Consider the following 27,918-nt stretch of genomic DNA (forward strand, 5'->3'; position numbering starts at 1 on the left):
ATTTGCAGATTGTTTCGTTTCAAAAATGCAGTCACATCCCTCCCATTGACAAACGTTAAAAAAAGCTTGTTTTTGAATTGCGCATTTTTTAAGTTGTCGGACTAAGAGGGGGGGCAAGATTTGACTAGTAAGGGGGCGCGACCAAAATAGTTTAAGAACCACTAATCTAATTACTACTTATAGGTACAGCCGCGGTTACGCTGTGTGAATCTCAGGATGTGCGTTCTGCGTTGTTACAGCGAACATTTGGGGCAGTGCATAAAAGTGACAAAATAATAATGTTCCGGGCCAAAGAATTTTTTAAAATTGGTGTAGAACAAGCTTACAACATATAAATCACGTTATCATTGCATTTTTTTAAACACCTATGAAGTATATCGCAACGCAATGGGTTTGACCGTGATCAAAATGAATGGTTACATAATGCGTAGATAGCGAGCATTTGGGCGCTGCATACAATTAAGTGTCAATTTAATGATGTTCCGGGTCATAGAATGTTTTAAAAAATGGTGAAGAATAAGCACAGAACATGTACATTACATTATTGTTGCGTTTTTTAAACACTTATAAGTATATCGCAACGAAATGTGTTTGACCGCGGTCACCAATCAACTGCATCGTAAATGCTACGACTTACATAAATAACTCGCATTCGTAATAGCTAATTGTTACGTCATGTGTGAAACACAATTATAGAAAAAAGATTTTTCGCACAAAAGACTGTGATCTTCATAGTATTAAAAATTTTTCATGCGGTCCACACGCTATTGTTGATAAAATTTTTTTTTTAACTTTGACAAAGAAAAACTGTGCCGAACAAAGACTTTGAAATCAATGTAGCCGAAAATAATTTGACATAAAACTTTCTTTCATTTGAGTGAATAACTATTGGTTACAGAATAAAGCGTTAATTTAAAAAAAATAAAATAAAAATAAACTGTTAAAAGATTTTTCATTTAAATATCATCAGGGCTCAATCTACCCAGAAATAATAACAATTGCACTACTGCCGCGGCGCTTAATTATTCTTTTTCTGGTACGGCTTATTTGCTTGACTAACACTGATCTTTGATGCGGTTTCGAAATGCGCTTCAGCTTTCGTTCTTATGCGTTTTATACAAAAAATTTTCATTTTTTTTAAACAGCTAACAGCTTGAAATAACTAACACCAACACTGTTACGACGCACTAGTTAAATTCCAACACAGTGGGGCAACGCAAAAACAACTTGCAATGTAGGTCGAGTCGCAGCTGGGCATCTAAAACTTAAGAGAAAAAAGCCCAGGGACAACCAGACGCCTAATAAACTGCATAAACGATCGAAACCTGCACGGTTGAAGGGACGCCTGGGTCGGCATGATGAGAAGTTCCTCGTTCGTTAAACTACCGAGCTCGCTAAAACAGACATTAGCGAGGCGTTTACGAGCGAGGACCTCGGTACGGAAAATGGTATGCCGAGCACATCTCGTTAGGACCTCGTACAAAGGCGCAAAGAAAACGAGAGAATGCGTCACTTTTCAGGAGAAAGGGACCTTTGCGTCGCCCCATGTTTCTGAATGCGAGTTGCACCAATTTGCCATAACTTGCGCATATGCGGTATAGAATATTGAAATTAACCCCACATTTTTTGTTCGTTTACATTATTTAGGTAAGTTTACGATAATATGAGACCGAAATCACAAATCAAATTGTTGCTGTTTTAGGCTTAACAGTTAAGCAAATGTCCTAACATTGTACTGATCAAACTCATTTTTAATTGTTATAATTTTTTTAAAATTATATTACAATTTTACCACACATTGCGAGTTATTTAAATCATTTACACGCCGGAAACGTACAATAGGTATTAAAATACTCATAGTCTCCCGATTAATATTGTCAAAATTTTTAAAAATGCACAATAAGTTGAGAAATATCGTCAGAAAATTTACAATTGGTTATATTGTATTTACTTAGACGTTTTGAAAAACAACCCATGCAAAATTGACACTAATATATATTCGAATGGTGTGGTTCTCTCGATCGTTTTCACAACGATGAATATTTTTGTAAAAATATGTTCTTTTGCTGTTAAATACCCTATATTTTAAAGCTTTTGGAAATCTTCACAAAAATATTAAAACATACTGCAAATGTAGGCAAACAAAATTAAACTATTACCCCCAAGTGAAACATATCCCATGAATACTTGGTTATTTTTAGCCTATTTTTATAACAAATAATTGCAAAATATGCTGCCAAAATGCAGTTTTTCGACAAAAAATAGTTTAGCGAGTGGTCTGAGATCCTCGTTAGTTAGCGATGAACTTAACGAGAATCGTATAGCGAAAACACGGCTCGTCATACCAAAAGTTGCTGTAACGAGGTTTTGCGTCAATAGCGAGCTCGCTAAACTTAGCGAGGTGTGCTCATCATGCCGCCCCTCATTACTTGTAATGAAAACAATCACAACTTTGCTTTACTTCAAAGTAAACATTAAATTTACGCAGATTTAACGTTGGCTGAGAAAATTGCAAACGTTTCTCGAAAAGAAATTATAATTCGAAGTTATAAACCATTTCGTTTTCAAACCTAACACGAAAACGAAATTTCGTTTCGCAAACGTTATTCGAAACGAAATTTTGTTTTCGAAACCAAAATTTTCGTTTCCAATTCCCCTTTGCGGCACACGGTCAGATTCGTATGTGAAACAAGATCTTTCATCATCATTTGGCGTAAATAGTGCAGGATTCACTTTATCACGATGAACAATCACTATTTTGCTTTACTTAGATGTAAAACCCGCGAAGTTTCGCATATTTAGTGTGTGGTGAGAATGTTATCACTGAAATAAACTGTTTTCTACGTAAATAACATCATTACACATTACAGTCGCATAAATCAACTCGAGTATTTCGAAAATGTCACACAATTGTGTTGCAATTTCATTGAGGGCTTGTAATATTTAACTAATTTCTTGGGGGAACCCAAACCAACTTCTATTTCGTTTTCAAACCTAACACGAAAACGAAATTTCCTTTTGCAAACGTTATTCGAAACGAAATTTTGTTTTCGAAACCAAAAATTTCGTTTCCAATTCCCCTTTGCGGCACACGGTCAGATTCGTATGTGAAACAAGATCTTTCATCATCTTTTGGCGTAAATAGTGCAGGATTCACTTTATCACGATGAACAATCACTATTTTGCTTTACTTAGATGTAAAACCCGCGAAGTTTCGCATATTTAGTGTGTGGTGAGAATGTTATCACTGAAATAAACTGTTTTCTACGTAAATAACATCATTACACATTACAGTCGCATAAATCAACTCGAGTATTTCGAAAATGTCACACAATTGTGTTGCAATTTCATTGAGGGCTTGTAATATTTAACTAATTTCTTGGGGGAACCCAAACCAACTTCTATTTCGTTTTCAAACCTAACACGAAAACGAAATTTCGTTTTGCAAAGGTTATTCGAAACGAAATTTTGTTTTGAAAACAAAAAATTCGTTTCCAATTCCCCTTTGCGGCACACGGTCAGATTCGTATGTGAAACAAGTTCTTTCATCATCATTTGGCATAAATAGTGCAGGATTCACTTTATCACGATGAACAATCACTATTTTGCTTTACTTAGATGCAAAACCCTCGAAGTTTCGCTTATTTAGTGTGTGGTGAGAATGTTATCACTGAAATAAACTGTTTTCTACGTAAATAACATCATTACACATTACAGTCGCATAAATCAACTCGAGTATTTCGAAAATGTCACACAATTGTGTTGCAATTTCATTGAGGGCTTGTAATATTTAACTAATTTCTTGGGGGAACCCAAACCAACTTCTATTTCGTTTTCAAACCTAACACGAAAACGAAATTTCGTTTCGCAAACGTTATTCGAAACGAAATTTTGTTTTCGAAACCAAAAATTTCGTTTCCAATTCCCCTTTGCGGCACACGGTCAGATTCGTATGGGAAACAAGATCTTTCAACATCTTTTGGCGTAAATAGTGCAGGATTCACTTTATCACGATGAACAATCACGATTTTGCTTTACTTAGATGTAAAACCCGCGAAGTTTCGCTTATTTAGTGTGTGGTGAGAATGTTATCACTGAAATAAACTGTTTTATACGTAAATAACATCATTACACATTACAGTCGCATAAAACAACTCGAGTATTTCGAAAATGTCACACAATTGTGACGCAATTTCATTGAGGGCTTGTAATATTTAACTAATTTCTTGGGGGAACCCAAACCAACTTCTATTTCGTTTTCAAACCTAACACGAAAACGAAATTTCGTTTTGCAAAGGTTATTCGAAACGAAATTTTGTTTTGAAAACAAAAAATTCGTTTCCAATTCCCCTTTGCGGCACACGGTCAGATTCGTATGTGAAACAAGTTCTTTCATCATCATTTGGCATAAATAGTGCAGGATTCACTTTATCACGATGAACAATCACTATTTTGCTTTACTTAGATGCAAAACCCTCGAAGTTTCGCTTATTTAGTGTGTGGTGAGACTGTTATCACTGAAATAAACTGTTTTCTACGTAAATAACATCATTACACATTACAGTCGCATAAATCAACTCGAGTATTTCGAAAATGTCACACAATTGTGTTGCAATTTCATTGAGGGCTTGTAATATTTAACTAATTTCTTGGGGGAACCCAAACCAACTTCTATTTCGTTTTCAAACCTAACACGAAAACGAAATTTCGTTTCGCAAACGTTATTCGAAACGAAATTTTGTTTTCGAAACCAAAAATTTCGTTTCCAATTCCCCTTTGCGGCACACGGTCAGATTCGTATGGGAAACAAGATCTTTCAACATCTTTTGGCGTAAATAGTGCAGGATTCACTTTATCACGATGAACAATCACGATTTTGCTTTACTTAGATGTAAAACCCGCGAAGTTTCGCTTATTTAGTGTGTGGTGAGAATGTTATCACTGAAATAAACTGTTTTATACGTAAATAACATCATTACACATTACAGTCGCGTAAAACAACTCGAGTATTTCGAAAATGTCACACAATTGTGACGCAATTTCATTGAGGGCTTGTAATATTTAACTAATTTCTTGGGGGAACCCAAACCAACTTCTATTTCGTTTTCAAACCTAACACGAAAACGAAATTTCCTTTTGCAAACGTTATTCGAAACGAAATTTTGTTTTCGAAACCAAAAATTTCGTTTCCAATTCCCCTTTGCGGCACACGGTCAGATTCGTATGTGAAACAAGATCTTTCATCATCTTTTGGCGTAAATAGTGCAGGATTCACTTTATCACGATGAACAATCACTATTTTGCTTTACTTAGATGTAAAACCCGCGAAATTTCGCATATTTAGTGTGTGGTGAGAATGTTATCACTGAAATAAACTGTTTTATACGTAAATAACATCATTACACATTACAGTCGCATAAAACAACTCGAGTATTTCGAAAATGTCACACAATTGTGACGCAATTTCATTGAGGGCTTGTAATATTTAACTAATTTCTTGGGGGAACCCAAACCAACTTCTATTTCGTTTTCAAACCTAACACGAAAACGAAATTTCCTTTTGCAAACGTTATTCGAAACGAAATTTTGTTTTCGAAACCAAAAATTTCGTTTCCAATTCCCCTTTGCGGCACACGGTCAGATTCGTATGTGAAACAAGATCTTTCATCATCTTTTGGCGTAAATAGTGCAGGATTCACTTTATCACGATGAACAATCACTATTTTGCTTTACTTAGATGTAAAACCCGCGAAGTTTCGCATATTTAGTGTGTGTTGAGAATGTTATCACTGAAATAAACTGTTTTCTACGTAAATAACATCATTAAATTTTACAGTCGCGTAAAACAACTCGAGTGTTTCGAAATGGCACGCAATTGTGACGCAATTTCATTTAAGTTTTGTAATATTAAACTAATTTCTTGGGGGAACCCAAACCAACTTCTATTTCGTTTTCAAACCTAACACGAAAACGAAATTTCGTTTCGCAAACGTTATTCGAAACGAAAAAAAAACAAAATTTTGATTTCAAAATGCAAGTGTGTTTTGTTACAAAATTTGCTCCAAACCGACATGTTTCGCTCAAGGGCATCATCAAGTGCCCATTAATTCACAATTTTTTTTTGTTTTTTAGCATTATGTTTTTCCCCAAAATTTCGTTTTTGTATATCGTTTCGAAACGAAAAAGTGTCATACGAAACGAAATTTCGTTTTTCAAAACGAAAGTCAAAACGAAATGAAGAAACTCCATGCATTTAGATAGGCTGACCATGCCCATTATCCACACAATGGCTCGTAGAAATGGGTTTGCAATCAACTCGTATCGTGATGAAAATATGTTTTCGTTGATCACTTTTGTATTTGTTGGGCACTCGTCTGACCAATCAGAGCAGTCGCCGACTCCATTGAATTTCTATGTGGAGTAAATTAAAGAAAACTTTGTAGTTAAGTTGGTCATATTGGCGTCTGTAAACAACACAATGCGAAATTACTGTTTTGTATGTAATTGGTGAACAACGGAACTATGGAAATCAGACAAAAAATGTGTACTGCAATGTACATGTGTAGTTTTGTATACGTGGAAGGCGTGTGACGCGTTAATTGGCCAGAAAGGTGGCGAGAAAAAACTAATTGGTAGACTGACAGTTCTCATCTGGTGGCAAACGTTGAGGTGTGCTTGTGTGGTTAAGTCTAAAGAACATGATTTGTGCAGTGGGTCGCACTTTATTCTTTGGTATTCGTCCTTTTAACATTGGGCGCTTCTAAAATTGTTTTCATATTGACGTCATTTTATTTAATTATGAAAGTATCCGCCTTTGTAGTTCGGCTCCCAACTTTTGTTTTGACGGTGAGTCGTTAGTGCAGGGTGAACTGAGCGTTTACCATAGTTGGGGTTGGGAAATTAAGCGCTGAAAAACGGAGAAAAGATCTTTCTAAATCAGTCCTAAAACATCCATACCCGCCCTCCCAATAACTTTAGTGCGAATTCGGGTTCGCTGAATTAATTTCGGTCACAATAGTAACACGCACAATCAAAACATCTTTGCAACAGGACAAAAATATTGTCAACATGTGTTTACCTTCTCTTTCTTAACGAACAATGGATCTTTGTTTTCGCAATAAAACCTCCCGTCTTTTGTGCAGTTTATTTCGTCACTTTGATCATCGCAGTTAATTGTGAGGTCACAAACATCCGATTCGTTCACAGAAATCTGTCACAGAAATCTGGGAAATACTTAAACCGTCTTTGTGGTTAACTGTGTGCGAAAGATTCAACAAAGGGCATTATGACAAACAATACTGAACAACAGACAACGATACCTATTTGACTTTTATAGTTAAAATACAGTTTTGAAGCGATTTTACTCTGATTCTTGCAATTAAGGTGTCTTGCATTTTTTGTTCACAAGAAATAACTTTACTTTGGCTCCGTTTAACGTTGGACAGTAGAATCTTCCTTCCTTTGTGCACAAATCTTCGGGATATTCGTCACTTTCATCCTTGCAATCGATGAAACCGTCGCATAGTTTGGACATAGGAATATTGAGAAGTCCGTCTTTTGTGTCGCAGTGTTTCCGATGTTTGCAAAGTTGAGGATCTTCATCGTGGGCGGAGAATCGATCTGTGTCAAGATTGTAGATCTTATCACCACAATCCTGCCTCCCATCGCACAGTAGTTTGTTGTCGAACCTCCTCCCCCACATAATATCCTATGTAAAACACATCACGTGGTTCCTGGTATGTTTTTGTGCGAACAATTTGTTGCTCATACTGGAAGGAATATTTTGGTTATTATTTTAAACGAATCTTTTATTAGTTATTGTAACGCTTGTCAGGATTTCGTGGCTGTTACAGGAGGTTTTATCATTAGTAAGTTTTGAAACAGATTTCTCTGCCACAAAATCTGTAAATCCGGTGGCGACAATTCAGCAGTGACCTTAAACTTTTTGCTTGTGTGGCGTAAAAGGCACATGACACACAGCACTAATTCTTGTCTTTATGCTTTTTTTGTTCACCTGCGTTGTTTATTTAAATCACTGTTCATTGCATATATGCGCACTCACATCGCACTTTTGTTTATGTTTCCATCTTTTCTCACACTTTATTTTCACACTTTGTTTGTTTTTCTGTGTTTGCCACGTGATCCCGTAACGCCCCATTGATTTCATGAAAAACCGTTGATTGGTTAATTTACCGGTGCGAGGAGGTGCTTTGGGTACGATCGAGTTAGTTTCAAAATGGGGGTCGTGCTGTACTGATAGTGAGTGTGGAAAAACGAAAGGAGTGTCGATGGTATTGGTTTTTACTGAGCATATGCACGTTTTACCGGCGTTTAAGCCTGTTTATTAAAGAAAAGCCTATTTGGCGAACCAGCGTGAGAGACTTTGGATTCAGTGGTGAACCATTACTGCAGGGTCCGGGCCGAGGTGGGAAATAAATCCGTGACAACTTGCGAACTCAATTTGTCAGGTAACAGTGCCCATGTGGGACACCTGGAAACGTCCACCAAAACACTGACAGCAACAAACGTCGTGACAGCAAACTTGTTCGATATTTTTATACCTGGGAATGTGATCACCATGTGATTGTCATGCAACATGTTTATTTCTCACAAGTTTGGCTAAAGTTTTTACATCAACCTGGTAAAAAACAAAGAAAATAGCAAAATAAGCTTGACGAACAAATACAATTTGTGACGAAAACGAGAATTAACTCTTAAACGTGTGGATTGTGACGACGAAATTGACTTTTCATGCGACTTCTCTTTCAAACTCTCGCCGTGGTCGCAGTACTTTAAGTACCCACATAAGTCTGACTCTTATTTTTGTGGCAATTGTTAAACATGTAGGTATCACAAATCAGTACTACATGTCGTTTAGTGCAACCAAATACCACATAAATTCCACGCATGTCAACGTTGCACAGAAAACGTCTGGGGAACTAGGTACAAGCACGGGTTCCAACTGTTAACGACCTTGGAGGTATTTCTTTAGTAAGGTAATAGGATTTCGTAAATAATTATTATCACGTATTGAAGACTTGTTCCAAAGTTTGCAAAATAAAACTTTGGAATTTTTTTTTCAGAGAATGACCAATCTTGCACGCGAAGATAATTGCAATGTGTCAAACTCGCGACAAAAGTATTCACGGGGATATTTGTCAGCTACGGCGGTGAAGTTCGGTATTACGAAGTGGCTCAACCTCATGAGACACCGGGTTCGTACATCGTCCGTGAAGATAATGGCAAAATGAGAAGCGGCGGAAGACATATCCACCCTAGAGCAGCCGAATGGGACGCGCTTTGGAGAAATTAGTTACACGCTGTGTTTTATAGCAACGAAGTAGGTGTAGTGTGGTTATTGTGATGATGTCACTGAATGTTGCCCAATAGTATATAACAACATGTGTACAACGTAATCTTTCTACATGCAACAGTGTTTGAAGTGATCGCGATGGCGCCACAGACAGAAACATTTAGAATTGGAATAAATGGATGGTCTCGGTACTGTGACGTTGTCGTATCTAACACAAACATCTTCGAGACACAGGTATTCATGTAATTGCGCAGTGTGACGTTCTTTGATCGTATAAGAATGAATCAATGTTTAAAAAAATCATTTCATTGTGCTTCGTGGATTAGTTCGCTTTGAAACAAACAACTTTAATTGCAAAAACACAACATTGGTTGTAACTCGGTTCATATCTCTGATTGTAAGTTTGTTCCACTGTAGTTCAGAAAACTACAGGAACCAAACCATTGAGGTAAAAAATATTCATTGCGTTCGACTGCGTGAACATTGTTGCAAACGTTTGTTTTAACTGGAGTTTGTCCAGCAAGTGAGTAAGTATATTGTGTTGGTAAGAACCTACAAATGTACGTAAACATCTAAACCATTTTCGTTAAGTCTGGTAAATTATTTCCGACCAAAAATAAGTAATGTATTCTCACTTACCAAACACTCCCACTCCCCCTGTATGTAGTTGGTTGTTATTGTTGAGCAGTCGTTCTTCACTTCCTCATCAACACTGAAAATATTTGACTGTTTCGGGTTTATTTTATAATTAAAAATTCAAATTGAATGCAGATGATATTTACTTGCGACTCCTGAAGTAATTAAACAAACATTTTTGAAACCCATACATGGGAATTCAGCTCAGAACTGACCCAAAATTACGAAAGGACGTTTATCCTCCAAACACCTGCTGCACTCCACTGAAGCAAAAATGCCTCACACTGGATTTGCTCTCTTGTGATAACATCAATAGTATGCCAAGAAATATAAACAATAACAAACATTCGTTTTATCCTAATTGGTTTTGAAACACGGCAGCTGAAGAACACAAACATATTGAAACCACTTTAACCCAACAAATAAAACTGTCAACTTGGTACAAAGCAAATTTCCCATGCTTGGTTGCCCATTATTGAAACACTGTTACGTCACAAAGGTTGGTGGCTTGTAGTGCCTAGATATGCGATGACTTGCATTTAAAGTCTTTTTCGACTACAATACTTTGTAATCAAGGCCCAAAACATCTTTATGATCTCATAACAGTAAAGGCCTGTTTACACTACAGACGATTCCGTGTTTGTTTTATTGTGCGCGTGTGGTGAGTTGTACTGGGATGGGATGTGCCGGTCTGTGCTAAGATGTGCTCGCTTTTGCTCGATGAGCATAAATTCGGGCACAGTTGGGAACTGTAACGTTTATGCTGTGACGTAATGAGAATGACTTGCAGTTTTGTACCGCCCAGGTAAATACCACAGTTCTTGGAACGACACAGGAGAATCGCTCGTAAGATGCAATTATCGATATCGTGGTCTCACGCGAACGCATAATTCAAGTGTGTATAAATTCCGTAGTCTTGTGGTCTGAAATGATTCTGCATTGGGCTTAGGCCTAGTGTAGTTTCACCAATCTGTTCTACATTTTGGCGTGCTTGTGGGACCAAAAACGTCTGATTCCCACATATCTGTGTTGTGTCTTGGTGTATTCTGAATAAAACAAACTAACCCAAGTTTGGTTTATCTGGAGTCTGGAGTCAGAAGTCGGGAAACAAATTCATTTGCAGCTGAACACGTAATCAACAAACAAAACAAACCCCAATTTCTACAATTTGGTGACCCCCTCACTGCAAAGTTTCCTGCAAAATTCGAAGAAAGAAGATTGAAGATAATTCTTCCAAGACGAACGACAATCTTGACCGTGAGTACCAAACCAGTTGTACTTTTGGTCGTAATTCTTCCATCATCTAACTGCCACGAGGATTCTATTCATGATCTTTCATCAAAATTGCATTCTGATTGAATATTTATCAAGCTATATTCGAGCCATAATCTCGGCGTTCATTTCGCTGTTTCTTGGATTGCGCACAGTTGCAAATTGACGCGCAAATCTCTCAAATCTTGCTGAGATTTTCAAGGTTCCTCACTTTCCATTGTTGGACCGTTGCTACTACCATCTCTCTTGGATTCATCAACCGTTCTTCCCAATTTTCATCAACGAGTGCTTTCCTGAGGATTCTTCAACCCGAGCCCTGTGTTTTAATCGAGCTCATTGGAGATTGTTTTTCGCGTACGCACGGATTTCATCGTTCCCCCCTATAACGTTGGATATTTTTCGTGAATGTTCGTTTCACCCTGTACAATTTCCGTCTCGATGGTTTGACCAGGGCGGTCGGCGGGCGTTGGCGTGTCGCTGCCGGAAATCACACCGTCAATTCCGGCGGACCATCACACTGTGTTGGACCGATGTCAACAGGCAAGAATGAAACCCGACAAAGTCTGTTGCGCGAGGGAAGGTGGATATCATTTTCAAGAACTTTACAGTCGAACCTATGGAATGCTATTGGATTATACAATTTCGCTGTCAACGGTCATGGATTATTAAAGGCAATGAACTAAATTTTTACCTGCAATTGTAAACATCAAGGATACTTCAAGAAACCTTGGCTAGAAACGTCAGAACATTGTTGCAAATTACCCGGTAATGTGCACACTACTTTTGTTTCTACTCTTTTAAGCAATGCCTAGCCCTTAGTGGTTATGTAATACTAACCCCCTTATGTTCACTTTCTGTAAAAGGGTTTTTAAACTTTGTTAAGTCTTATTGTCACCGAAACGTTAGCTAATATTATTCCCTGCGTATTTGAGGTCTGTTAAATGTGAAATGTTGATTCAACCCTTAACGTGTCTGCATTATCATGTTAGCACGGGGCCTGACGCCTTTATACTACATGGCGCGAAATTAAGCAAGGTCGCCGGATATGCCTCCTCACTCATCATGTCTGAAGCCCCAATAGGAAAAATCCTTGGTGTAGTTTTGTTTTGGTTTGATGAAGCACGTAACTGCTGATTGACATATTTTACGCATGGTTTTGTTGTTTGGCCATTGTTTTGTGACATGTACTTTGACAAAGCTAAAATATCACTTTTCTTCTTTTTCTATTTTTCTCTTTTATATCGTTCTTTTGCCTGTTATGTAAAACACTTTTTGGGGCGTGGCTAGTGTAACGTTTATGCTGTGACGTAATGAGAATGACTTGCAGTTTTGTACCGCCCAGGTAAATACCACAGTTCTTGGAACGACACAGGAGAATCGCTCGTAAGATGCAATTATCGATATCGTGGTCTCACGCGAACGCATAATTCAAGTGTGTATAAATTCCGTAGTCTTGTGGTCTGAAATTATTCTGCATTGGGCTTAGGCCTAGTGTAGTTTCACCAATCTGTTCTACATTTTGGCGTGCTTGTGGGACCAAAAACGTCTGATTCCCACATATCTGTGTTGTGTCTTGGTGTATTCTGAATAAAACAAACTAACCCAAGTTTGGTTTATCTGGAGTCTGGAGTCACAAGTCAGGAAACAAATTCAATTGCAGATGAACACGTAATCAACAAACAAAACAAACCCCAATTTCCACAGAACATTTCAGCACACATCGATGCGAAAGTGCAAGGCGACTGCTTCAAAGAAGAGGACATATATTATTTTGGTTTGTGGTTGTGTGATGTGACCGCGTTTGACATGTGAGCGATTGTTTTGAGCGCACGAAATGGTGCCGCAACTGAATTACAAAGTGGTGTGTGGAATGGCGTCTCAGCGGGATGCTACTGTGGTAAACCATTGTCCTGGTTCAATTATACCATCTTTGTTTTCATTATCTGTAGTGCTACCTTGCGTCGTAAACAAATATCTAAAACAGTAACTGCCTTAAGTGTGTAACACAGTACATGCCTTAAGTATGTAACACAGTACATGCCATAAGTATGTAACACAGTACATGCCTTTTGTTCAAGAATATGTACAGCCAATAGCAACAACTTCAATTTGTACCTATAATAACGCTGGCGGGACCGAGAAATGCAAGGCAAGAATCCTTAAAAATTATCAACGTAACTTGTCACTTGCACTTGTCGGCTTCGTGTTCGTGTTCGATTATTGCAGTAGTGTAAACACCGTGTGAGCCAGACTGTGCTGTGCCGTGCCAAACTGTGTTCGTGTGTAAACGGGCCTTTAGGAATGGGTATTTTTCCTGCAGCGGCGAAAAACATCCTTAACACCTGCATTAGTTTATGAGTCGTGCCAATGAAAACAAGTCATGTAGTATTTACAGACACTTAACACACCTTACACCATTGCAAGTCATATGTTTCTGCTGACGCATTGGATGTCCGTGGTTTCAATCCAAAGAATAAACTAATGCTTTATCACTTACTAATGAAATTTGCCACAATCTTTGGTTTTCCCACTTTGACAAAAACATTCATCACTTTTATCGGGACAGTCAGTGACGCCATCACACACATTTGACCTTGAGATGATCATTGGGTCATTTGTACATTGGAAACATGAACGATGATTAAATGTCTGAGAACTTCGAATGTCTCTGCAAATGAAGTCCATTCTTTTTGAACAAGAACTGATGATGCTTTTAGCGAAACATGTTTTTTGCAAAAAACTTCGTTTGACACGAGGTTATTTATATTGTAATATTACAAGACCATTCTGTCTTATCTTAACCGGAAGATACTTTCAACCAATCACAACATTTCATCAGTACCTGGCGTCTCCATTCTCCGAGGTGTAACACAAATCAGATTTATCATCACAATCAGCAATGCCATCCCATAGAAACATCTGCGGAAGATTGCAATTCCGGCCATTCCGAACACATTTGAATCCATGTCCATTATTCCAGTGTTGGAAAGCTGGACAGTCATTGCAAGGATCGCCATCACAAACAGTCGAACGTTTCCAACAAGCTGAATTCGAACACTGGAAGTGGGAGGGGCAGAGGTACTCACATGGGGAATTCCTTGAACAATGAGCGAGCTTGTCGCAGATTTCATTTTTTGAGTTACAGGAAATGTTGGTCTGATAAATTTTGTTGTAACAGACTCCATTATTGTCGAAACAATTACAACGTGGTTTGGAACTAAATAAAATTGATAGTTTATTTGCATCAACGAAATAAAGGTCTTTTCAAACCTACCCAAAATACACTTCCTTGTTCTTGATGCATTGCCCATGGAATTTTCCATTACAACTACATTCATCACTCATATCAGGGCAATCTATGACGTCATCACAAACACTTGACCTTGAGATGATCATTGAGTCATTTTTACATTGGAAACACAATGCTTCTTTCATGGATGATGTATTACGAATATCTCTGCAATCAGAAATTTGTTTACAGATGCAATATTTTACAACACGCAAGCAGTTATCGCCGTTCTTTTTAACATTTATAGCCATAAAACCACTAAGCTTATTTCACTAAAACTATATTCATCTTTGCAAATGTTTCAGTTTTTTCGTTTTCACTGCAATAGGAAGAGTGACGCCGAATAATGACGATGATCAGGAGCACAGAGGTAGAGATTAGTCTGGAACAGTGCTGGCAAGTACGCATATACAAAACACAATCAAAAACGAAATACCTGGCATCTCCATTCTCCGAGGTGTAACACAAATCAGATTTATCATCACAATCGGCAATGCCATCCCATAGAAACATCTGCGGAAGATTGCAATTCCTGCCATTCCGAACACATTTGAATCCATGTCCATTATTCCAGTGTTGGAAAGCTGGACAGTCATTGCAAGGATCGCCATCACAAACAGTCGAACGTTTCCAACACGCTGAATTCGGACACTGGAAGTGGGAGAGGCAGAAGTCACACAGCGTTTTCCCAACACATTGGATCATTCCTTTGCAAAACTCCTTTACTCTTAGGGCGCATACTTTGTTTGAATTGTGGTTGTCCAACTTGTTGTCGCAACTGTAACAAAAGTAATGTATTACGTCATATAACAATAGTTTCGGGAAATTTGTGTTTGTAAATGTTGAAACATGAAGAGTCGTCAAGGCTGATAATCTGTAAATGTTAAGTTTGGTTTGAAATAAATCATGCGATTGTGTATGTAGATGTGTGAATAACAATACACAGTCTACAACTTCACAATAATTTCGCGTAACATCTGCTGAAATAAAATAACAGAAAGCAAATTGTAGCCAATATTATAAACTCTGTGAGCTGTAAACAGTTGACCACTGTTTTGTTTGATAAGGTCTCATCAGTGCAGCTTGGTGCGACTGTTGTAAACGATCATACCGACCATCGGGCAGGCAAATACTTCTACATTGTGGTGACTATACAGCCACCATCACCCGTTGGGCACCAAATTAGGTGCATCCATACGGAGAAAACAAGGTGGAAGAAAACAATTGGCATCAGGTAATTATTCGTGTCTAGAACTCTGCCAAGCAATAGCCAATTTATCAAGTCTCTCGCGAAGTAGTGAAGATTTCTGTTTTTCGTGTAACTTTTCCGCTTTCTCGTTTAATAATCTGTCCTGATACACTTTCTGAAGCCACTCTGTCCAAAGCCAGTGCAGCCCTTGTCTTTTGTTTTGAGAGGAGAGTTGAGATGCCAGTGGCCAGTCCGTGCGCTATTTGAGTCAAGAAACCACGTAATCAAGTACAAGAAACCACGTAATCAACTACATAAAGGCATTTTTTCATCTTAGTGCTTTGGTCGGTGGTGTGAAAGAGGTTGATTTTTCGTTTGCAACAGACGGCAACCTTGACGTTGAAGCTTGCTTTAACCCTGAGCTATAAAACGAACTTTTTAATTCATGAAAATATCTCAGATGACCACAATGTGTACGGTGGCAAGAGATTGGTGATAATGCAAGCATCAGTACTCGCCCCAAACTCTATTCCCGAGCGCTTGCTTGTTGAATAAAAAACAATACAGTTGAGGTGTTGCAAGAAGGGAAGCGACAGACGCCCGACTCGTATCCCATCCTGGGTTCAAATCCCGGGGAGATATCGCCACAACTCCAGTGGTTCCTCCTGAAGCATCCACGCAACCAGTTGCCACATCCACCCCAAAGTCAACCATGCGGGACGACGGCATTACCGAAATGCGGTCTCGCAAACGGAAGATAACATCGTACTGCCGCACTACATACGCAACATCGGGCAAGCATCTTAAATGTCTATGTGGCAAAGTACATTCAAAATACCGTGTCACGACTGGGCTTCGGATGAAACCCATCCCGTTGTAACCACGCAGACTGAGAGTGTTTATTAATTAGTTGTACATGTGGCACATGTTATATTCTAATGCCCGATGATAAGGTTGTATGTAACTATATGCGGCAATAATTCCAAATGAATTCAACACAACCTGTTTTTAATCAGCCAATGTCTTGTACTTTTGTTATTGGTTTTGACAATGGCGCCTCCTTCGTAGATACGTGCGTGCATTGAGGACTTCCAGTCCAATCCTTTTAAACTCGGTGCCTCTGCAGGAATTGGTTGTTACGACGCGGTCAATAATCACCCTCTTTGCTGACCTCTCACTTCTCTCTCCTTTAAAACAATATTACAAACTCCGATATACTGGAAACCCCCAACTTTCCCTTATTGAATACAACCTTGGAATGCCCATAGCTAAATTACTCGACTTTGGAATCAGACCCTCACTGTCATTTCTGCACAACCACACTTTAAATCTTTAAACATCTATTTTACGACTGCCTATCCATCCAGCTCTTACTAACTCTGGTAAAAAAAACCATCAACGCACTTCTCCTTAACTTTCCCAAAACTCCCACAACCTAACAAAACCTACGCCACAACCCTTGTGGCCCTTCTGAACACGTCTATGTTGCCATATCATTAGGAAACCCGTAACTGAATCCGCAATGACTCCCGTCCATTGAATAAGATCCCAAACACCTCATCCAGTCACTTAAACAGTCCATCAACTTTAAGCTCGTAATCCAATGAAACAGGGACAACACCTTTCCTGAAGGCGTCCTGGCCGATGTCAAACATTCTATAAATATAAATTAATCAACCTTCTCTCCACCCCATTCTTACATCCGCAAAACTTAATCCTGTACCATTACTTAATTTGTTTTTGTTTTGTTTGCTTTTCACGTTTAACACAACTTCCTCTTTCTGTCGTTTCCCTTTCCACCCTCTTTTCTCTTCTCCCATATTTTTCTTTTTATCTAATATTATGTAACATGTGTTTTCCGTTTTTTGCCATCGTTTATATGATTTCTGTTTAGATTGCTTTGTGTAAGTGTTTGTGTGATATTCGTGGTGGCGGATTAGTTTTCCCGTACAGAAAAGAAACAGTGGCCATCTGTCTGCAGCTCACAGAATTCATATTATTGGCTCCACTTTGCTTGTATCCAAGAAAAGCAAATCCTGCCAAAATTATCGACAAGGAACTTTTTACAAATTTGCCATCAATCCAAGCAACCATTTCACGTTTCTGGTGTTACTCCCACCATTAAAAACTGTATTTTTACCACGACGGGATTCGAACCCAGGATATCACGGCCACAATCAGACTTTCTTCTTGGTATGGAGAGGTGGCCAACTTGTCAGCGAAAGCAATCGAGCTTCTGAATAATCGACTCACATGAGACGGGAATATTTAAAAGGTGGTCGAATTTTGGGGAAGATTCCTGTATATTTTCGCATGACCATGTTTGCTGCTTGAGTTCGAGTTAGGCAGCAAATCTACATGGGTTTCTGTGGCGTCGCATATAAGGTAGTTTGCGTAGTTGTGCAAAAAAAGCCATAATAATATTGGTAAGCTGCAGACAGGATGAATACACGCACTGTTTCGACCTGTGAGGTCTCATCAGTGCAGCTGTTACAGTGGCACTGTGCTAGCTTTTGCACTAGCAGGCACACTATATTCCACTTTGTGGTACCTGTCCGGTCAACGTTGCTCTTTGTATTTCCGAATAATACCATATGTGTGGTAATAATGCCACGTGTTACGTAACAATGTGCCACGTGTTTGGTAACAATGCTCAATTCAAAAACAATCTGTTAAACAGGCGAACATGAAACTTTTAGTTTTCTCTGTAAATTATGCGAAAAGATTGACGATTACGTTTATTTAAAATTTTGCAAAGTCAACGCAAACTGTGATGCGATCGACGTGTTGGCCACCCCTGATATAAAACATTACTTATCTTATATTAACTCTTTGCGCCACCCACTGGTCACTTCTTTCCTGAACAACATTGTTGTTACGTGAAAGTTTTTCGCAATCAATAATTTCATTAAAATATTAAAAACGATTCTGAACGCGTGGGTATTGAAATTGTCTTATTTGACCCAACTTTATTACAAACTGTTCAAAATTGTTTATTTCAATTAAAGTCAAACCCCATAACACCGTCTATTGGTTGGTCAACACTAATACAACGAATGTAGGGAACATATTTAAGTGTTTTCACCTCATGTAAGGACTGGTGAGGTTTTCAGGATAAGTAGGAAAGTTGGCCGGTTTCTCATCACTTCCGTCTCTGCAACCGAAATATTTTTTGAAAAGCCATTTACAGCATTACAAAACCACCGAGCCCACACCTCCCTCCCATCATCGCAAGTGAATTCTGCACAAAACACATGAACGTAAATCGATTTGAAATCCATCAAAATCCGCAAAACTAACCAATATATTAAATTAATTGAGAGTTTATGATTTGTAACAAAATACTTACTTTCGCCCCGTTTATACCATGCTGAAGCAATTGTGATGAAGGAGAGCAGGATTCCAACCACCTTCAACCAATACCTGATAAAAACACAAAGAGTTTATATCTTGCAATGATATATTTCTCTAACTCAGGGAAATGACGTCATCATGGATTTTAGTGGAGTTTTACAAACTTTATGTCCAAGGAACACTGCCAGGTTATTTAAGTTAACTGGTAACCTCCAAAATGGCTTTTATATAAACTGTCGTCACTTTTCGTTTTTATTCTCATCCGCTTGTTGCTCAAACGCTTAGAAAAAATATTCAGTAGTTTTCGCCAAATCTCGGCAGCTCACGGAACCCTTGATATTTTTTTTGGCAAAACAAAAGTTAAATCACCACACTGGTTCAACCATATGTCTGATATAAATACTTCAAACCACGTTTAGTTTATTCCAGCACATAAAAAGGCTCGGCAAATATTGTAAGCGACCGTTTATAACCAGATGTCAAATTGTGACTTGGTACCATTTTTTCGCGATATTAACGGACCAAAATTTCGTCCCGTACTCACAGTGCGACTGGCGAAGCGTGAGACACCGGGCAAGTTTATGAAACAAATTGAATATTCACTTTGATTCACGTACTAGACCGAGTTTAACCTAACTCAACAAACCTTGGTCCCAGCCATGATTGGACTTTGCAGAGAAATAACAACATTAAATAGTTAAAAATATCCGCGCTTAGTTTGACCAGGAAGAATATTTATTTTCATTATTATCGCGCAAAATTTAGGCTTATTGATGGTTTTTCCGAGAAACATGTGGCTATTTATTAACTTGGATATATTTTGAATAGCTTACAAACCTTGCTCCCATTTTTGGTCTGTTCCTGCTCAGCATTTAAATATTGCCACAATCATTACGTTGCAACCATGGTTGCAAGTTGATTGACAGCTTCTTGCTCTGCGCTTCTCGCGTGTTAATAAATTATTAGCACGTTGTCTTGGAATTTTTATTTATTCGCATACATCGAATGGGAAAACATACCCGTATTAACGCCCAGTCATCGACATGTTGGGTGTATATTGCCCACATCCTTACAAACGAACAGAAGGTAATTAACAAAGATATGCATGCATTTTTGGCTCTTGTGGGACTGAACTTGGTGTTAGAATTCATGTTTATTTCCCTACGGTTTAAACCTGGATTTTGCCACGACAATTAGATTTATTCCGTAAATGGTTTCATGGACCCATGATAATTTCTGTTTCATGTTTGTTGTTCATTGGCGTAGTTAACGTGCAAATTAAAACTGGTTTCATTTGTAAGCTTTTCGTGATGAATTCATGATTCAGTTACATGACTTGATTCACTTACACGATTCAGTTAATCGTGCAGGATATTGTGTGTATTTGACTAAATAAATCGCTATTAATATCAATGGACATATGTTTAACTCAATGCACGCTGATAAAACATCCAAATTATTTGACGGCGATCAAATCTTATGCCATATTTTGCACCCATTTTATTGGTCGCGTTTGAAAAACGTCCTGGTATAAAAACGTCGTTGTGTCAAACGAATGCATATATGTGCAAGCGACATAGGAGTTCACTGCGCTGGTGAACGAACAAGAATATTGAACACGCCCGGTTTCTGACTACAAATACTAAGTTGATTTTTACTTTGCAGATGGAAGCAAAGTCTGACAAATCAGCCATTGCAAAAAAGGTGCAGACCTTACAGGTCGTAACAGTGTGTACACCTGTCTACAGCTCTCAAAACAGTGTAATTCGATAGCATTGGCCTATACGCTCTTTCACTCACAGTTCGCCAAGTATCAACACAAATTACACTGAGCAACACTAGGTCTGGGTGCCAAATTGATTTGCTCAAATGCATTTACAAATGCAAATGCGTTTATAATGTTATTATCGCAAGTAACAAGCAGGTCTAGACGGAATTAAATACGACTATTTTATTTTTGTAAAGGAATTTTCAAATCATGAAAACCAAAAGGAAGATCTGAGTTGTTGCTGCCTTTCAGATGAATAATACGTGGGGTGGTAATAAAGACGAATAGAGGTATTGATATTTATGCTTTCATTACAAACACGGCAACGTAACGTTGGGTTGTTTTCGTTGTTTTCGATGGTTTCCTTCAATTTATTCAAAAACGCAGCATAGTTGTACAAATAAATTTTATGGATACATTGCATTTGTTAACGCAGATGCCATACCATGCTTTCGCATAGCAAGGCAGGATCGCCCAACTGCGTAGGCCTTTTATATTTGGCGATCACAGCTCTAATATTCTGATCATAAGGTTCACAGGCTTCGCAGCCATGCTAGATCAGCAACTTTTCCCGACAAGTCGGAGCGAGATCTAAAAAATCAAGCTTGTTTCCAACAACAACATTTAACTGGGACGGTTACGTAGCGTTGAAAACTTAATGGCATCATCGTTCGGGATACCCACCCCAAATAAATTAAACAACTAAATAAACGCAACCGCAATAAATTGTTGGACAAAATCCATGCAAAAACCAGCCAGCATTTGCTTAGACCTTTAGCGAATAAGAGAGTTAAACTAACCATTGTTTCCAAACATGGGCCATTGTTACCGAACACGTGCCATTATTACGCAACATGTTGCATTGTTACGAAACAAGTACCATTTTTCGCTTAATCGGATCTCAAAAGAGACATAGCAGCCTACAGCATGCAAGGTTTTAAATTGTTTTGTCGTTATTTTAACGTGTTTTCTGAACTTATGTAACGTGTTTTCTAAACTTACGACACGCAATAAAAAATCGACGCCCTGGTTATTAGCATTAGATACATTTTGTGCATGTAAAATTTCACTGAAAAACATAAAGCAGAAGAAATGAACATTCATATGTGCACTTTCATGCTTACCACAGGTTAGTGGCAAGAGTACATCACCCAAATCTTTTTGGTTCGCCTGCACTCCAAGGTAAAGTTCCAACACGTGATCCATCCCTCCACTGGAAGCTGTTTGTTTCCGAAACTCGTGTTGCTCCGATGTAGAATGAGAATTGAAATCCTGAACGTTCTTTATCAAAATATTACTGAGCCGATCAACCACAAGAAATTTTCGCTTCATTAAGGAGTTTCAATTTAAAAATAAGTTTGGCTGTAAAGTAACCATGATGGTGAAGATTTTTGCTCACAAATGCTCACAACTTGTACACAAAAATTATTTATTCTGAAACATCAGTGACTGCGGTATAAAATTTTCCTATCTTTACTCAAACACATGCAAAGAACAAGCATCATACATAGATCTAAAAGTAATTTTACGAAACCAAAAGAAAAACTTTTCTTTACCAAAGAAGAGTTAATGATCATCGCATTACCTGTTACTGGCCCAATCTTTTCCACCAGGAAGTTAGATATGTTTGTTGTTTTAACATTGGCGAGATGAACATTGTGTTTACTGCACGCTGTTTCAGCTTCTGTGTATGAATTAACTTTGGATCCGATCAAATATTCGTGGAAGTCATCCAACTTGTACCAAGTTTGTCCAAAAACAACATGTAGAAGATTTACAAATAATATAACAAGGAATCTCATTGCTGGTTGTTTTGTCGGCCTAATTTAATTACATCAACGTTTTAAGCTTCGCTAAAACCACTGGGATAAAATTTTATAGACCACTTTTTTTCCCTTAATCCACTAAATGTTTTTCCGGTCCTGCAAACATTCCTAATAAAATGATAGAACGGCGCCCCCGAAAGATGTTGACGATTTTTTAGATGAATCTGCTCACGTTACACACTGATTCGTTTAGGTCACTGCTGCACAGTGGTATATGCGGTAACAAATTTCCACCAGTAAGTTTGCGACGCCCCCAAGAACAACAAATCGTCGCGTCATTTGGAACCTACGCAAGTAAATGTGTGATTACCAAAATATCTGTAAGTCAGCAAACCTTTTCGGTGTTCGACCGATGTAGTAGGAAACAAACTTACGATAACTCGAACTAATCCTGCTTTCACAACAACCATAAAATGTTACAGCGTGTTTGAGTTTAAATTTATGTCTACAAGTTCAAGAATCTCAGTGATATTTTCACAGTACGCAGTATTTTACACCACTGTAAATTATTATCCCTTTCCACATCAGAACATCTATTATATAAAAGCTATGCTACTGTATAGTACTGCTACCTGGTTAACACATCTTCTTCTATTGTTATGAGGTATCATATTGCAAGTGATAACGCACGGACTGAGCATTTGTTTTTAGTTTAAATAAATACAATTGATTGTACAAATCTTTGTCTAATGTCGTCTCCTACTGCAGAGCGTGAATCTCCTCAAATAAAAACCATGAGCTCCTGGCCTGGTCAATCTGGCTCCTTCACGCAAGACATAGTTACGGGCAGACTAAATCTTGCAATTTATGTTAAATATATTCTAAACCATAAGACGTGGGAAAAACCTACCAACATATATTTATTCGACTCCCAATTACACAAAAAGTTTTTAACGGAAAATATCTTAATTTGTGGTTTTGGGGAATTGTTACGTACGTAGCAACTCCCAGACATAAGTAAGGTTTATTTCATGGTCGATCAGAACTTTTATAGCGTCTCGTCCAGGGCGACATCTTGCGGACAATAAAATATATATATATAAAACAACATACACAGCATATATTTGGCTGATGGTGCCCTTTTAAGGCGAAATATATCTTTTTTCTCAATAAACATCTACCATCTTAGCTGTCTACAGATCGCTTTGTGGAATTTAACATATAAATATATCGATACGGTGTGCGATCGACAACCTGCCAGGGGCCTTTGGTTTTTAAATTGATCCAGTTTTTTTCAATCTTCAATCACAAAATCTTCCTCATGAATTTCAACAAAAACATGGGCACAAATGCACACGCTTGCGACGATACAGCAGATCATTCGATACAACAATATACGACCAGGCGTCACGCGTTCTTTGACAGTTCCTGCTTTGTTCCACTTTCCATTTGCTACATCATACAAACAAACTCTGTCTCCAATCGAAAGCGGTTTCAAATGTTTGGGATTTCTATTGTAATAGTTGACGGATATACGTTTCATTGTTAAATACTGCTCTTCTGGCAAGCTTTATTTTATCGACGTTTCGGCTGTTATGCAGCAGCCTTCATCAGGAGGTATGAAATGTAAATTAAGCAAGCAATGTAGACAATGTTGTGTCACATTAACAAAGAAAAAACAACGATAAGAAAGGGCGAACACACCTGCACTATACAATTATCAGTAACCACACGGGTTATCATGGTTTTTGGAGTGCCCGAGGTGTAACGGCAGAATTACCTAGTAGGTGTCGGTACACTGGGGGAAACAGAGTTTGCTTTTTGTCATTGAGTGACAACGCATACGTATTAAATTTTAGGTGCCTACGTGTGCACTTTCATGCATACCACAGATAAGTGGCACAATTCACATGAGTACATCGAACAAATCTTTAGCAAATATTTCTTTAACAATTCTGGGTAAAATTATTCACCTTTGGTTTCTGTGTCGTTCTTGGGGAGTTTTCGAACACAAGGTTTCCAATCTTCTTTCACTCCAAGCTGACACAAAATAACAGTTTACAAACACGTCATCAGTCTATGTTGAGGAAAGAGTGGGTTCTTGTGGTGTTTGGTTTCCTCTTGTGTCAGCGAAGAACATATAGGTTGCGGATTTTCCATGTTCAAACGTTTTTAAATTTATCTCACAGTCATGTGTAAAGTATTGAGTTTCAAAAAACCTAAAAAACGTTACGTGTGCATAAAAAAGAAAAAACATAAAATTTGAGTCTTTACAAACTGCTATTGCTTTAACCAGTGGCCAGTACATTTGGCGAAAGAAATTACTTCATATATATGTTAAGTACGAACCACGCCATACGTGCCATACTTTATTGCTAGACGTGGTACTCGGAATTCTTGGGAAAACAACTGCCAGCCGAAAAGCTAGTGGTGAAAAACGAGTGCGTAATTTGTAAAAAATTCATGTTTGTTAACAACTTAAATAAAAGATAACAACAGGCCTATATGTGTATCGGTTAAACTTCTCAATGCGTGTGCAAGTTTGTTCCAAGTAAAATTTAATTTGTTCGCCTTTAGCCGGATAACTAACTGATTATGACGTAATAACTGTCCGACAATACATTTCAGGTTCTTTCCGCCTCGAAAACAATGCGGTAAAAAGATTTGTTTTATACGTCATAAAGCAATTTGGACAAAGTTACCACGCGATGAGTTTCTAATTTTTTCACGAAAAGTTCACGTTTATTCAACAAACATTTTGTTCAACTCCAAGTTTGTAAAGCATGGGTTATTAAATTACATAGATTTTAAATGTTGTGCAAAACATATATAATTGCCCTCTATAACAGTTGCTTTGAAGCTCATTACCTCACCAGTTATCTGGCTAATCACGTGCCACGTTTTGAAACATTGTTAGGCTCTGGTGCTCCCAGTGACTTTATCGTTATTCACCAAATTTTTCGTTTCGTAAATTTCTCTAATTTGAAAATAAAACAACTAGAAATTGACAACTACAATGAACGTGGACTCTCGTACGTTTGTCAATGTGTGTCGCAATGCATGTGATATCCTCAAGCACAATCTGTGTGGTGACACAGAAATCGTTTTTTGTTCGAAATCATGACATCACTATTTTCTTTATTATTTAAACTTAATGTACACAAAATTCTCACGGCAAGATAGATTGATCTAATAGCTCTGACACAGTTTCAATGCAATATATTGTTTTAACATAAGTCGATCATATTATTAAGAGGTGCGTGATTAAAACTAAACACATTTCATGTAAGCTTCCTCAGGGTTGATTTTCACACTCGTATTTACGTATTCCGGTTGATTGATGACGTCATAGTTGTGGACAACTTTGTTTCTTTCATCTTGAGTTCTGGGTCCTGTGAAAAAGAAACCAATACATATTTCTCAGGCCCACACGATTTTTGAGAATTATTTGGAAAAGTTTAATTTATACTGAAGCTGCTGAGGTAAATTTGTTAAACTGAGGAAATATGTTTACTTACCGGTCGAAGCAACATTGTCCATTCTAAGGTTGATTTGATCAAATCTAAAAATAAATATTTTTTACATTATTACACACACTACTAGTTGAAAACGAGTAATGCAGTCACAAGCAACAACACACAGAATTACATATGTTTTGTAAGCGACCAGAAGCAGATGATCCCAATGACAACAGCAGCAATAATAACGGCATCAAGTGCCAAAGAGGCTATGTTCATGATTGTAGGGTCGTGACTGTATTGGATTGCATCGGACGAACCTGTGAGAATTGTTGCTCAAGGGAAACAAAAGCATTTGTTCGGGAAAGTGAAAATACTCTTTCTTAAGTTAATAAAAATGAACTTACGAATGGAGGTTGCAGAATTTGGTTTTGATTCGTTTGTAGCAGAAGTTTGGAGATGAATGGTTGCGGTTGTAGCTGGGTTTGGTTTGTAGGAGGCTGCGTAGGTTGTGGCGTGACTCGTTGCTGTTGTCCTCGTTGTTGTTGTGCTTGATGTTACTATTAAACATGTGCACGTCTAACATATAAGCAACCTAACAGTGTTTGTAGAATATTAATTTAAGTTGGATTTTTAACCAAGGTGTTTTCTGACATGTCGATCGTGCACCGTATCTCGATATGTATTTCTATGTAAATTCCAATACAGCGATCATGCACAAAACTCCGTTTTTTGATGCTCAGAAAAATATATTTCGCCTAAAGACATCATCAGCTTCTTATTCAAATACAACCCGTTTTTGAATAACATTTATCACAATAAGAAACTGATGGTGCCTTTAGGCGAAATATAACTGAGCTGTCTGCATGACCTGTGTTGGAAGTTACATACATGTTTTTTCGATAGAAATACATAACAACCTATGCGTTGTATGTCAATGCATATCTATAGAATATTATTTTAATGCATCTGGGTAATTACCTCCTGGGATGCTTTGACAAATATATCTCGAAGTAACATTGCATTCCGTACTTCTCCACTTGTATGTTGGATCAAGCGAAGTTAATGAACCCATTATCACACAATACTTGGATCCTATTGCGATCGGTTCCACTGTTGCCCACTGTCCATTGACAATATTCGATCCATTCCACGTCCACTTATAGATGCTTGTTCCTGCTGCTCGTGTTGCTCCGATCTAGAACGAATATGGGGCGACTGTGCACATCAACAATTTAATGTGGTTTAATGTTACATCCATGAAAATGTATGCATGTAGTTCCAGCACGAATGCTGTTGACTCGAGGGTGATATCAAACAAAAATAATTTAATTAGAAATGCGACTTTGTTACGTTTACGTTTTTATTCGTTCCATTTTGAACGAACATTATGTTTCTGAGGAGAAGAAACGAAATTTCATACCTGTTGTATTTCGAATTATTTCAACGAGGAAGTCAAATATAGCTGTTGTTTGAACATTGGCGAGTTGTGCATTGCGTGAACTGCACGCAGTTTCAGCTTCTGTGTATGAATTAACTTGAGGTCCGATCAAATATTCGTGGTGGTCGCCATACTTGTACCAAGTTTGTCCAAAAACAACCGGTAGATAATTTAAAAATAACACAACAAATAATTTCATTGTCCCCTCTGTCCACTTAATGTAAACTTTGTTGGAATTATTAAGGGTGATTACCTTTGCACGCAAACGCTGGAATTGAAGTTCTTATCAGGACTAGCACTAACTAGGTCAGCTACACAACAAAAATCCTCTTCACACAAACTGATGACTTATGCCACACAAGCACGTTAATTAAATATTTGAAAATGAACGCTTTATTGCATTGTAGATATTTGACGAATGCGAACTTTTTC

General features: G+C 37.9%; 1 protein-coding gene and 1 pseudogene across 1 annotated transcript in view; both read right to left on the reverse strand.

Moving 5' to 3' along the window:
* The window catches only part of LOC145909732 (uncharacterized), a 247,822-nt gene that overhangs the window by 148,375 nt on the left and 71,529 nt on the right, over positions 1-27,918 (reverse strand). The gene's annotated exons all lie outside the window — the stretch shown is intronic.
* The window catches only part of LOC145908805 (uncharacterized), a 33,642-nt pseudogene that overhangs the window by 4,231 nt on the left and 1,493 nt on the right, over positions 1-27,918 (reverse strand).

Source organism: Ascidia mentula, chromosome 7 (assembly GCF_947561715.1).
Source record: "Ascidia mentula chromosome 7, kaAscMent1.1, whole genome shotgun sequence".
NCBI lineage: Eukaryota > Metazoa > Chordata > Ascidiacea > Phlebobranchia > Ascidiidae > Ascidia > Ascidia mentula.